The following is a 15,262-nucleotide window of genomic DNA, read 5'->3' as shown; positions in this document are numbered from 1 at the left end:
GATTCTGCATGTCAATTAAAACTGTGGAATGAGGGGGATGCAGACGAATTTTACCACCATGAAATCCTTGCCCTCAGACAGGACAAGCAACGTAAAGAAGTACATACCTTTTTTTAAACATGCATTTTTTTGGTGGATCTGTTTAAAATATGAAAGCGAGCACAATAATTTTCCTTGACATTTAATTTTTTAAAGACCTTAGTCACTTTCCACAAATTGCACTATTTGAAGTATGAAATAAATTCACTTGAGTTTTACAATATTAAGAAATTAGAGGGGCACCTGGGTGGCTCAGTCGGTTGAGCAACCGACTTCAGCTCAGGTCATGATCTCATGGTTCTTGAGTTCGAGCCCCTTGTTGGGCTCTGTGCTGACAGCTCAGAGCCTGGAGTCTGCTTCAGATTCTGTGTCTCCCTCTCTCTCTTCCCCTCCCCCACTCATGCTCTGTCTCTCTCTGTCTCAGAAATAAATAAATACTAAAAAAGATTAGAGCTTAGCTAGAATTAACTTTATTACAAAAAAAACATAACTAATAAATATCAAAACAAAAGTAAAAGACTTTAACAATTAGAGTCTATTTCAATTGCACGGAAGTCAGTTCAGTGGGCATTGTCTATTTAAATATTTGATTTCCAAAAAAATGTGATCACTTATGTTTCATTGTTTTTAGTGAAAAAAATTAAAAATAATTCTTAGCAAAACTCAAATTGTTTTATTGGAAAGAATATTTTTCATATTAAGGAAAATCTGAATTCTGCATTATAAAGATAATCTTTCTTATTTATTTTACTTGAAAAAAATATTGCAAAGACAGCTTAGAGACAGGCTTTTAATTTAAATAGAAGCTGCCAGCCACTCACACTGGTTGAGCTCATTTGATCTACATTAGTGAGGTCGGTAATGAAAACAACAAATGTTAAAAGTAGGATGCATCATGCTAATTTAAGTGGGTTTTTTTTTAATGTTTATTTATTTTTGAGAGACAGAGAAAGACAGAGCATGAGCAGGGAAGGGGCAGAGAGAGAGAGAGACCCAGAATCCGAAGCAGGCTCCAGGCTCTGAGCTGTCAGCACAGAACCGGATACAGGGCTTGGACTCACGAACCGTGAGATCACGAACTGAGCCGAAGTCGTACTCTTAACCAGCAGAGCCACCTTGGCATCCCTAAGTGTTCTTTGAAGAGGGTGACAAACAGTCCCTAGTGTGCCTCCCCACATTCGCATCTTGCATCATCACCCTGTCCTGGAGTGTGAGGGGGACCTGTGATTGCTTCTAACTCATACAACTTGGCTAAAGTATTGGGATACCAGTCCTAGGATGAGGTTACATTTTATGTCAAGGTAATGAGATGTCACTCTCACAGTTATGCTTTTATATACACATCAGGCTCCACCAGGATAAGGAGAAGTTAGACTCCCATGCTGGCTATGAAAGCGTGGGCTGCCTCCCTGAGAGGGCCTATGGACAGAGCCATGTGGAAGGGGCTATGGAGGGCCTCCACTCCCTTTGGCCCAAAACCATCAAAACTGAACAAACAAATGCAGAATGGAGACAGAGGAGGGGACTTCAGTCCCACAGCCACAAGGAGGTGAACCCTGCCAAACCCCTGAATGAGATTAAGAGTAGACATTTCCCCTGCTGGGACTGCAGCCCGGACTGACATGTCAACAGTAGCTGGGTGCAAACATCACCCAGAGAGCCTCGCTAAGCTTCGCCAGACTTCCCACCCACAAACACCATGAGGCAATACACATATGTGTGCTTTACGCTGAGAAAGTAGAGGGAATTTGTGACATAGCAGTAGAAAACGAATACAAATAGTAATTGTATAAAGTTTTCATGTCAGTTTTAGGAGAAGTGACATTTTCGGACACTGTCTTCTCATGTATGAATATGGCATCTATTTCCATTTGTTCTGATCCTGTCTTATATTCTTCAGCAAGAGCATAAACATGTCCTTATAACTTTTCTATATTTTATGTTATGTATTTCTTCATTGAGGCTTGTATATTTTTGTTAAATTTATTTTTTTATTTACTTTATTTTTAAAATTTTCTAAGTTTTATTTTATTATTTATGTTAAAAGAGAGAGAGAGAGGGAGAACAAGCAGGGGAGGGCAGAGGGAAGGAGAGACAGAATCCCAGGCAGGCTCCACACCATCAGGGCAGAACCCAATGTGGGGCTCGAACTCACAAACCAGGAGATCATGACCCGAGCCAAGATCAAGAGTCGGATGTTTAACCAACTGTGCCACCCAGGCACCCCAAATTTATTTTTAATTGTATTATGATCGTTATCACTATTATGGAAAAATATTTTCACAGTTTTAGTTCCAGGTGAATTAGTATTCTCAGTGTACTAATAGAGAAAATGTATTTGATTTGTGTACTTATCTCGCATTCAGGCATCTTATCAAATTCCTTTTCTAACCTACTTGATTGTGAATATTGTCTTCTGGATTTTTAAAGATGCAACCATTTCATCAACAAAAGTGATAATTTTATTCCTTCTTTTACAGTATTTTTTTTCCTTTCTTATTGGATCCCTCTTACAGTAACCCAGATGCCGACCCAGTAGCTTCTAGCAATGATCTTACAGTATAAACTCCTCTAAATTCACTTTATATTCTTTCAGCTTTTTCTGTTTTATTTTGTTATAGTAGGAGGACTGGTTTGCTTCCCAAAGCTGCCTTTGTCCCTGCATTACTATTCCCAGTGATGACTTTAAATGTCAGAAGACTTTTTTGAAGCATATAGAAACCATGTAATATTTCTGGAATCAAAGTTATATTAGAGTTTGACATTCCCTTTCTACTGTATGCTATGTAAAATGTGGCAATGTTGAATATAATACATAATACGGGGTATATGCACATAGATGAAGCAAGTGAATCTGGGAACAACGAGGATTTTGTTTCAGAATCCAAAACAGGAAAGTACTAGGAGAACAGAAAATACTAATTCTCAACAATCAAAATGATTGAACCAGTGATGATTCAATGATAGGTAACAGTATAGTGTCTGATGTGAAATTTAATCAACTAATGATACAAGGTCATTAACGTGCTTACATAATTTTAAAGCACAGCTAACTCTCTGAAAAAACTTTTTCAGAACAAAACAACATCTTCTAGATTAAAGTCACATATTAGACCTCTAAAAGTGAAAAATAAACCAGAAAACAAAAACCTAATTTAAGCTTATACCATTTATAGCAAAACCAAGTAAAAATCATATGACCACCAAGGATTTTTAAAAAGCAACAAATTAAATGATTAATAATATTCTGGGAGCACCAGCGTGGCTCAGTCAGTTGAACGTCCAACTTTGCCTCAGGTGATAATATCATGGTTCTGGAGTCAGGTCCCACATGGGGCTCTCTGCTGACAGCACAGAGCCTGCTTGGGGTTCTTTGTGCCCCTCTCTCTGACTCTCCCCCACTCGCACTCTCTCCCTCTCTCTCCAAAATAAAAATAAAACATTAAAAAGAAAACATTTATAATAATATTCTGGGTGGGGGAACAGTCACCAGAAATATAAGAATGGGGTTCCCATTGAAGCCACTAGACTTAATGTAAAAAAAGAAAAAAATACACATGGCCTCCATTTCAAGGGGTTCAGTCCTCCCTCTTACATAAAGCAGAATGCTGAGACCAGCTTTGTGAAGAATGTGGACAGTTTCCTTGAGGCATAGTCCTAGGGACATTGGGTTTGAAAAAAGAAGAACAGAACAGGAGGCATTAGCCCACTGTGCTCCAGATAAATATTTTTCTTGCTTTAAATGAAGACAGAAGAACCCAGATTATTGACTGACTTCTACTCCATTCAGGGTCCCGGTGCACTGGAGAAATTTCTGTACAAGCGAATTACCATCCAAATTACCATTTATTTATTGTTATCATTTTGTTCCCAGTGCCTTACACAGCACCCAGCACCTAGCATCTATTGAACTGGATTAAATCAATTAGAGGTAAGTGACTCCATGACTTCAGGAGGTCTAGAAATAAATGTTCTCCTACCCCAGTACTCAACACACCTCAAAACACCTTCCCAGACTTGGTAACTTTTCTTCCATAACAACAAAGCAAGCTTAAAACGTAACCAGTGCTGGGAGTAGAATGCCAACAACCTAAATTTAAGTCTTGAAGTAAAAGTTTTCTTTAAAAAAACGTTTCTGTCAGTTGGTTAAGCCGTCAGCTCTTGATTTCAGCTTGGGTCATGATCTTACGGTTCAGGATCCTGCCCTGTGTTGGGCTCTGCACTGACAGCATGGAACCTGTTTGGGATTCTCTCTCTCCCTCTCTCTCTCTCTGCCCCACCCCAGCTTGAGTACATGCACACACTCTCTCTCAAAATAAATAAATAAACTTTAAATAAATAAATAAATAAATACATAAATAAATAAAGTTAAAAAAACTCTTGCCTAAAGGAGGAAAAAGATATTATCACTTGAATGTATTGAGATGAAGCCTAATCAAAGAGGAGACATTTCACATAGAATGAAGGTGGGGAGAGGATCCACTTCTGATACTCAAATGCCAAACTTTTAATTTTTTTTAACGTTTTCTTTTATATTTGAGAGAGAGAGAGAGCGCGCACGCAAGCAGGAGAGGGGCAGAGAGACAGAGAATCTGAAGCAGGCTCCAGGCTCCGAGCTGTCAGCACAGAGCCTGACGCAGGGCTCAAACTCACAAACCGTGAGATGGTGACCTGAGCTGAAGTTGGTCGCTTAACTTACTGAACCACCCAGGTGCCCCTTGAAGGCTAAGCCTTTAAAACTTTTTCTCTGAAGAAACTTTGGGTGGTTTTCAAAAATCTATCTGAAAGTAAGGATGAAAGCATCATCAGTTCAGTTTTTATGTATCTATTAAAACAATGCTACCTAGAAGCCTAAGTACAGAATTCCTTAAACCGAGAAAAGGTAGAGCTAATAAGAAATAATGCAAACACACACACACCATCCTAATATTTCAGAATGCCATGTCATCATATGACCACATGATGCGACAGTATGAAAATCACTTGGAGATTTGACAAGAATAGTTTACTGGCGGTTAGGGGACAGAGAGCAAGATAGAAGTAGATTAAAGAATGTATTTATGGGCATGAGGAAGTTAAGACAATGTGCACATAACTGTTCCGGGGGGAAATGGCAATAAAAGGCTGTATGGGTTACTGACGATCATGTAAATAATGGGAATATTTGGTAAGCTGGTAGGGAGTGGCATTTCCTACAGGAAACAAGGAGGAAAGTTTTATACTGTGGCTTACTGACAGAGAGTATCAGAGTTGTATAATTGTTTCAGAGTTGTTCTTTAAACATTTATTCAGAATTCTATGTGCTATGTATGCGCGTGCTTGTATACACATGGAGGGGTCACACTGAAGAAGACGCACATCCTGTCTTCATAAAAATTAAACTTTAGTGGAAGAGGAAAGACAGGAACATAAATCAGAATGGACTCGATAGAGAAAAAGAGAGTGGAAGAAAAACAAAAGAATCGGAAAATATCCAAAAATGGACAATTCAATCAATGAACACATCTCCATAATTAGTTCTGATAAGCTCATTTTGTTAACGCTGTTCTGATTTTTTAGGGACAAAAATGCCATCTTTGCTTAATTCATTGTTGTTTTGAAAAGGTAACGTTACATTTATTCTTATTCTGGTATGTTTTTAAATAACATGCCAACCTCTTTCAGTTCACTGTTAGGAACTTCCTGTCTGCTGTCTGGTGATGAACTTTTCACCATGTCATGACACCTGACGCTGCTCATGTCACTGTGTCTTACTAAACCTCAAAGCAAAAGTGTCATTCGTAACTTTTGCTGAATGACTGATGAGAGTTGATGGGACAAGTATTGGCTCATATTTTAGAGAACTTATTTTGAAATTTTTAAATAAAACTTATGGTCCATATGTATACAAATCACAGACCTGGGGTAGAAAGATGTATCATTTCAACCTAAGAATTCAATGGTTGTAACAGACCACATGCCCAAAGCCACCAAGTTGCCTGTGGGAGCTGGGGAAGGCTTAACACAAAAGGTCACACTTGATATGATTCTTGAAAATGTTATACTAGCCCCACACACTACAGTATTTTGACATCAGACATCTAGAAAAAGCAGGACTTTTCACTCAAAAGAGTCATTCATCTTTATATTGATCTCTCTCTCTCTCTCTATATATATATATATAAAACCAAAAGACAAAAATTATGTTTCACTTATTTAATTGACAAGATACTTAAATCATTCTAGAGAGATGTTTTATATGATCATATTTATTGTCTTTGCCATATTTGTTATAGATTTTCTAAAAAATGCAAATGAGGGGCACTTGGTGGCTCAGTTGTTTGAGAGGCTGACACTTAATTTCAGCCCAGGTTATGGTCCCAAGGTCATGGAAACAAGCCCCGCGTCGGGCTCTGCACTGAGCACTTAGCACTGAGCATGGAGCTTGCTTGAGATTTTCTTCCTCTGTCCCTTTGCCCCTGTCACCTGCTCTATCTCTCTGTAAAATAATAAATAAATTAGTTCAAAGGAAAAAATCATAATGAAAAGGAAAACTCAATGGTACAATCCAGTTTACAACATACTCATTTCTAATCATGTGTTTTATCAGGACACACATTGCCAACCATTAAAAGATAAACTGAGGGATTTTTCAATTTTCAAGAATTTATGCATGTATATATACATCTGTTGGAATTGGACACTGCCAAACCTGATGTGGGCCGGGTGTCTTCCACCAGCCGGGGTGAGGGGAGAGATTTTTATAGAGAACAGGTGGAAACAAAGGAAGGAAATTATTTCATTGTCTACAGCTTAAGTAGTTGCCTGACTTGAGAAAGCCTGCTTGGCTTATTGTGAGTGGTTGTGCTTACGTTTCTTTTCCTCTGATTCAAAGGTGCTCTCTCTGGTTTAGGTTCTGGTTTGCTTTCGCAGGGGATTAGAACCACCCCCAATTTAATGGCCTCTTGCTTGCTTACTTTGACAGGTCTCACCCCTTATCTCACATTTAAAAACCGGACTGGGGGCGCCTGGGTGGCGCAGTCGGTTAAGCGTCCGACTTCAGCCAGGTCACGATCTCGCGGTCCGTGGGTTCGAGCCCCGCGTCAGGCTCTGGGCTGATGGCTCGGAGCCTGGAGCCTGTTTCCGATTCTGTGTCTCCCTCTCTCTCTGCCCCTCCCCCGTTCATGCTCTGTCTCTCTCTGTCCCAAAAATAAATAAACATTGAAAAAAAAATTTTAAAATAAAAACCGGACTGATAAAAACAGTGGCATTCATGTCTTTTGTCATCAGTGCTCTATGCTCCATCCAAAGCTTCTAAAAACTCAGACCTAAAAGATACACAAGCAGTAGTTCTTTATGTAGATTGGGGGAGTGTGTTCAGAAGTGAGCCCTGCCTGATCGCCTATCCTTCCTAGCGTACAACTGAAATGCACATAAAGCAAATCACTAGTCTACCTCTCAAATTTACACCATTTCCATTGGAAAACAAAGTCAAATGAAATAATCTGACTCAGGAGTGTGGTGGTATTTACATTATCTCCATAGAAATTACAGTAAAACTCTGGCCAGGATATGAAGGAAACACGTACTCCAGTACCACTGGTTTATCAGAAATGTCCCTGATTCCACTGGGGAAAAAAATCTGCCTAAAATACATGACCAAAAATACGAATTTTATAGTGTCTCTAGTTTGCAAACTCTGTGCAGGCAGGGATTTTGTCCTATTGATCTGTCTTATCTCAAAGATCTTTTGCAATAATGGACCAAAGGGATATAGAATGTCTTAGGGAAGTTTTCTAAATACCCTTTCCCTATCAATTCTTCACATGTTCAAGTGAAAGAATATCTTCACCTTGCAGTGAGTGCCATAAGGCAAAATTGTGTACTATTAACATTTGTTTCTCTAGCATATTGACAGGTATGTACAAGAGTTGAGTAAGTAAATGAATGAAAATGTGCAGATTTCAAGAGCTCTCCCTCATAACTTTTTTGGGGGGGGGTGTTTTTTTAATATCTGACAAAAGTTTTGTTTCATGTAGTCCAAGTTATCAAGATTTTTATAATTTTTTGTATCATATGCTCACTTCTTCATAACTAAGCTCTTTCACTAAATATACAAGAAAAACCCTCACGGTTCTGCCACTAATTGGCAATACAATTGTAGGGAAATTGTTTAATTGTTTTGTCCCATCAGCTATAAAATTCTGATTCCTAGAGAGAAGAACAGTATGTTTGAATATCGGTATGATCACTTCTCTGATAGTTTCTTCTAGCATGTCTTCGTGATGCATTGCCTTTTGGCTCATTTTAGTACGTACAGTAAAAATAAAATATTTGTATAGTAATAACATGGTCTTAGAATATATTGCAATGCTCTTGCAAACATTCATGTGTCATTTAATACTGACAAACAGCCCTATGAATTACTTAGTATAATACTATTGTTACGCCCATTTTGCACGGAAAAGACTGAAGATTAGAAAGATTAGATAGGTTGCCCAACATGAGGGGAGGTGAGCCTTGGCACCCCAGCTCTAAATTTGGATGCATGTGACTCTTAAAAACAAAGATGATCTTCAGCAAAATCATCAGCAGCTGATATGAGTATATTTTTCCTACTTGAAATGGTATACAAAATATTTATATTCTTGTCTTTAGAATTTATAGGATAACCAAATCAGGCTACTTATTTCTTCACCTTTCTGTATTAATTATGATGAAACATACAATGTATATATACACAATGTGGACATGTAATCTCCAGGTCCAAAAGGAGTATTTAGAGACTTATTTCATTTTCTTTTTATTTCTCTTTGCATCCCCCCCCCCCCCATTTTAATCTGCTTTTGGAGGGTCAGGCAGGGAGTATGTTGTTTAAGGTAGCAATTTAAGTGACAATGTAATAATAGATGGACCTAACTTCAGAGGCTGGAAAATATTTCCTAGAAAATAGGACTGGAGAAAGATCATTGCTTAGGTCTTTTTAAAAATGTTTTTACCAACTTTCTAAACCAGAGATTTGCCTTATGTGTTTAACATTTTATAAATATTGGTTTTTCAGAGTGGTACTTTAATATTTTACACAATGTCTATAGACTTTAATGTGAGCTGACAAAAAAATCACAAATAACAATATTTAAAAACAATATTCACAAAAGTATGGAACTGTGCTTGTTGTCTTATGCACATAATTGTTATTTTTAGTATTTGTTACCTAAAGGAATAGTTATTACAATTTTTCTCTGATTAATTTTACTGCTTTTGCATTCTTTGACCAACACACAAATGCTTTTTGTCACCTATAAGATATACAAGCTTCTTAGAAAGTAGAACAAATTCGAGTGATTGGAGGCAGCTGAAGAAGGGCACAGAAATACTTGTCTGGAAATTATAATATAAATGCCCAATTATAAATATACATATAAATTCTAGACAGTTCAATCTGGACACAGCTCAGAAAGCATTATTTTTCCAGACTAAAGGGTAGTCTTGTGGATTGTTATGTGGTGATTCACTTTGCACATTCCACTAGGCATTGATGTGCCTTCTGCACTGCCTGACCTCTGGCAACTTCTATTACTGGGCAAAGAGGAAGTAAGGTGATTAATATTCATGAACACTAATGCAAAGCTGGAAAAGCTAAGGAACAGTGCAATGCGTTCATCTGTAACGTTTCTCAAAGTAAACCATGGCATAAAATGAATTTCTTTAAGCATGAAACTAGATGTCTACTCTAAATAGATCTCTCACTGTATTAGGATACCTTACCGGCAGAGATTCATCTGAAGTAAGGTTTACTGCATCAAATCTTATTGCAGAAATTCTTAATTGATGATGGTTTACCTTTTCTGTGAGTAAGTATGTTCCATGAAAACATAGTTTTAATTTTGATACTATTTCTAACATCCTTCTAAAATTCTATGACTCTAATAATTATATACAGCAGACAGACACTGTTTAAAACTATTTTTGGAATGGTCTTTATATAAAGAATCATGTTCAGTACATCATGACTTTCATCTATATTCTCATAATTTAATATTTTCAAGTTAGATACAGCTGTTAAAATCATGGAACTTATTTGTTTAATGAGTGTCTTCAGGAAATGGTTTTTTTTTTCATGTTCTGAAACAAGAGAGCAAAAAACTGGAAGGAAAACAAATACTGAAGAACAATTTCTGTTCAAAAATTACTTAAAGTTGCATTACATGAAAACAGAATTATTTCTGAAGGGCAGCAGATGAGAAAAGCAATTAAAGCCAGGAATCTGAAGACAAAAATGACTTGAAAAACACAAGTTTTCTCTTATGCTTTTTAAGATGGCTAGCGGGAAGACAGCTGTTAAGAAACACAAAATGCTAATTATAATGTTTAGTTAAGAGGAGTGATTATCAGCAAAAGTAAAAAAAAAAAAAAGGAGGGGGTTGGACTTACATTCAATTATCCATTGAGTCGCACAGTGTTGGCATTCAACAGAATCCATTTTATCTTATTCAGAGCAATCAAAGAGGTAAACAAAAAAATTTTCTTCAAGAGCTTGCAAACAAACAGAACCAGAAAACAAACAGTCAGAGCCCAGCTGGCTGGAAGAAAGAAAGGTAAGACGCAGAGCCAGAACTTTGGTTTGGGGCAGTATGAGCCAGAACTTTGGGAATTTTTATTAAAAACGCATGAGAAAAAGCCCATTAAGCACATTTTCATTGGGCTAATTATTAACCCTATAGCCATATAATTAAAGACACCCTTTTACTTGGGATGTTAGCCCCAAGAACTAGCATCAGTGCCCCTAAAACTTGAAATAATAGTTTTAGCCTGGTAAAAGCAGAGGAGTTCAAATCTCTCTATCCCCTACAATCTATTTATTTATAGGAATAAAAGAGCCACATTCAAAACGTGCCCACATACAGAGAGCACGGATTCGTGTTTGGTCCTAATTTCCTTGCAAAAGAAAAGGGGTCCCTGTAACAGCACTCCCTCTCACAGGTTTGAAGACTTGAGGGGTTTTGACCCAAAATACATTCATACAAAGACATCACGAATATTAGATACCTGGGAATTTTTCATTCGACTTCTCAGGTAAGCAATCACTCTTGCCATTTTTTTTTCTTTAAAAAAAAAAAAAGGAAAATAGGTTGGTGACATCAAAGGTGCCTCAAATGGCAAACCTAGGTAGCACATGAGCTCTGTTTTTTTACATTCCATTCCTGCAGACACGACCAAATGGCTCCAAGCCTCCATCACACAGATCTTAAGATAGATATGCAGCCTTATGTGGTGAAGAGGGAAAACTAAGATAGTTTCTATCTAGACACACTAGACATCTAGACACACTAGACATCTAGACACACTAGAATCTCATACTTCTGAAAGCTTAGAAAGAATATTCTACTCTCCACCATGATAATTCAGTCCAGAAATGAGCAAAACCCATCCAATACAAAAAGCTTCATTGATGCCCAAAGTAAATCATGTATATTGCTTTTTAATTCAACTAATGTATATTGAATTCCTATTGTGTGTCAAGCATTGAACTAGTATGCTATCGTCTACAAAGATTAGTAATGCAGGACCCTTAATCTTAAGGATTGCATCATATGTGGAAAGCATGTAAATAATGGTAGCCACCATTGATCCAATCCCTATGTAAGCCCAGCTCCAATAGTCACAGAGCCCCACAGTGTCAGTACCATTATCCCTAAGTTAAAGAGGAATCATCGAAGAACGGAAAGCTAAATAACTTTTGCGAGATCACACAGCACATAGCAGGACAGTATTTCAAACCTAAGCCTTTCTACCCTATCACACTTGACACAAAACTTTTGCACTTTACTTGGTGCTAGGTTATTGCACATTGCACAGCTTCCTTCCTTGTAGTTGAAAAACCCCAGGTCCTCTCCTATTTCTACTTGATTATTATGGTGTGTGTAGCTCCTTAGACATTCATTCAACAATGTCTGAGTGCCTGTATGCCTGGGTAATCATTCTGAGTAGCACTAAATGCCCCAGAGCTCTCCATCATTCTTTCTAGCCTCACACATTTTACAGCAAAATAAAAAAAAAATCTTTGTGAGTCCTAGTAATATTTAAACCCTCCCCTAAACATGGTATGCACCACATATGCTCTCTGCAGCTGAAGAACTCTAAAAAGTATTCAGAGAGAAGGGGGTGAGATATGAGGAACTGAGAATGTAAAGACATTGGAATTATTGCTGGAAAGCATAGCATTTTATTCAGGGAATTGTTGCTGTTGCTATGGACATTTTCCGATGCAGCTTTAGGCATTGACAATGACAAATGGTCTACATCGTTAGTTCAGGCTATAGAGCCAGCAGGAAAAGTGTGAATATTAGTCAAAACGTTGACTTAACTGAAGCACTTTAATACCCTCATCAGGTATGGTATGACACATACTATGACATTAATTACTCTCGGGCTTTGTCTAAAGTTTTACCCCACTCTTAAAATTCCTTTGACTTGTGGGTCACAGCATTTGGGATGAAATTAGTCATGACACTCTGGAGCAAGCATATTCATTGACATTCTATTTCATTCCTTAATTATCCACAGGGAAAGACAAAGGAGCAGCCAGTATTAGTATGAAATCTACAACTATAATGTATTTCTTTCACTGATCTAAACAACTAGAAAATATTATTAAGAGAGTTTGCAAAGTATGTCAAAGTTTATCTGCAAAGATCAAACCCCAAAACATTTATTTATCTGTTAATCATAGCACTGAGCACTGTGCCTGGCATTCAATAAGCTTTGTTAAACAAATGAACCTTCCAAATTATTGATCTTCATTGCTCTATAGAAGGACATTTTTATTTTACTTTCAACTTACTTACAGCAAAACTTAACATAAATCCAATCATCCATCATCTTCATGATGATCCTAAAACATCCTACCATGTTTTCTAATTCTTTCAAGAAACATTATATTTTACTCAAGATCACTTTAGTGTTCGGCGCATTTTATCATATCTTAGTGCTCTAAAAACTATCAGCCAAGTATGGTCTCTGTCACTTAGCCAGAAGGATGAGTATCTCCATGATTACATTATAGATGTATTATCTTAAGAGCTGCTGTAAAATATTACCACAAACTTGGTGGCTTAAAGCAACAGAAATTTATTTCTCACAGTTCTGGAGGCTCAAAGTGCAAAATTAAGTTGTCACCAGGGCTGTGTTCCCTCTACAGCCTCTGAAGGACAATCCATGGCAGGGAGTTAGGACCCACTCTAGTCCAGTAGGACCTCATCTTAAATTGATTACATCTGCAAACACCTCATTTGACCTTAAAGACATATTTCGACTATAAGGTCACATTCACATGTTGTGATCAGACATTGGGCATTGGACACGAAGAAGGTTAGTGCATTCAGGTTAGTATTGCCACCCTGATGTCAGCAGAGGATTACTTAATTGATTTATCTACTACTAATGAGTTTGTTCATTAATACAAACACTATGTCTGAGCTGAAGAAACTAGATAGAACATTGGTCAATAGAATGGTCAATGATAGTCTTTCATGATAGTTCAACTTTATGAAAGGAATGTGTGCAAAGGGTTGATTTGAAATCAACAGGCAGCTTTTATTCCATCATATACAACCACTCAATCACAGCTCTGCAATATGAATAGCTCCAGTAATAAAAACTCTCTACCAATGACTGCAGATAAGCCTATCTCTAACTAACCATTTTCTTTTTTTTCCATGAGGATTTGAAATGCTCTTTTTCGAACTGGTACCCAGTTGTCCCTTCCCAGTGTCTCCTCCTATTTCTCATGCCACCATGTTGCTTCTCATTCCTCCCAAAGAATCAGATTATCTCATGGGAGAGAAGATTTGAGTTTGTAAAAACAAAGCCATCTCTGCATATGTTCTTTGTGAAAATACCCATTACTTTCTTTACATTTGTAGTTCCCACTGGTTGAGATGCATTTCCTCCAAATAATTAGATGGCTCACCTTCTCATTTCATTATGGTCTCTGCTCACCTATTGGTTCCTCCCAGGGGCTGCCCTGACCACTACCTAAAGTCACCATCCTTCTCCATGAATCCCTAAATTTACCTTGTTTATTTCTTTCCTTCAAATCATTTATCCCAACCCAATGACACAGTTTATTTGTAGCTTTGTTTATTGTCTATATATCCCACTAGAATATAAGCTCTATAAAGGCCATGACTCTGTCTCTATAGTTCACTGTTGTATTGCTTGTACAAACAACAATACTAAAAGCTTGCCCCAGATCAGATGCTTAATAGAAATAGATGTTTGCTGAATAAGTGAATGATTTGAAGTACATTATATCTCTGCAAAAAGAAAAAAACAACTTTCCTGTACTATCAATTGACTGATTCTATGCTATCTATATTTTATATACCATACTATCATATATATATACTATACATATACACATATATATGTACATATATATGTGTGTGTGTATGTGTGTGTGTGTGTGTGTGTGTGTGTGTGTGTGTATATATATACACTATCAATATCTGATTCTCATGGATTTCCAGGGATATATACACAAATGGGAAGAAATGCTTTTCTCATGATGAGTTCAAAGCTCTTACAAATATAAAATTACTAATTTATAAATTAGCCAATTATTCATTAAGAATTCTGCTGTCTGGGGATGCCTGGGTCGCTCAGGTAGATGAGAGTCTGACTTTGGCTCAGGTCATGATCTCACAGTTCGGGGGTTTGAGCCCTGCATCGGGCTCTGTGTGGACAGAGCCTGGAGCCTGCTTCGGATTCTGTGTCTTCCTCTCTCTCTGCTCCTCCCCCACTCATGCATGCTCACTCGCTCACTCTCTCTCTCTCTCTCAAAAATAAATAAACATTAAAAAATAAAAGAAATAAAATCTTAAAAAAGAATTCTGCTGTTCACTGGTAATTTTTTTTTAATTTTATGATACAATTGGACCAAACATATTTTAGATTCACCAGTTGTAATAACTTATGCTAATAATTATATTTTTAATTTTTTAATGTTTTATTTTATTTTTGAGAGAGAGAGAAAGAGTGTGAGTGGGGAGGGGAAGAGAGAGAGGGAGACAGAATCTGAAGCAGGCTCCAGGCTCTGAGCTATCAGCACAGAACCCAACACAGACCTTGAATCGATGGACCATGAGATCATGACCGGAGCCAAAGTTGGATGCTTAACCAACTGAGCCACCCAGGTGCCCCATAATAATAATCATATTTTTAAATGACAACCAAGAATATA

This window comes from Lynx canadensis, chromosome D2 (assembly GCF_007474595.2).
Source record: "Lynx canadensis isolate LIC74 chromosome D2, mLynCan4.pri.v2, whole genome shotgun sequence".
In the NCBI taxonomy this organism is placed as follows: Eukaryota; Metazoa; Chordata; class Mammalia; order Carnivora; family Felidae; genus Lynx; species Lynx canadensis.
The sequence above is the reverse complement of the archived record's forward strand: the minus strand, read 5'-3'. Positions refer to the sequence as shown.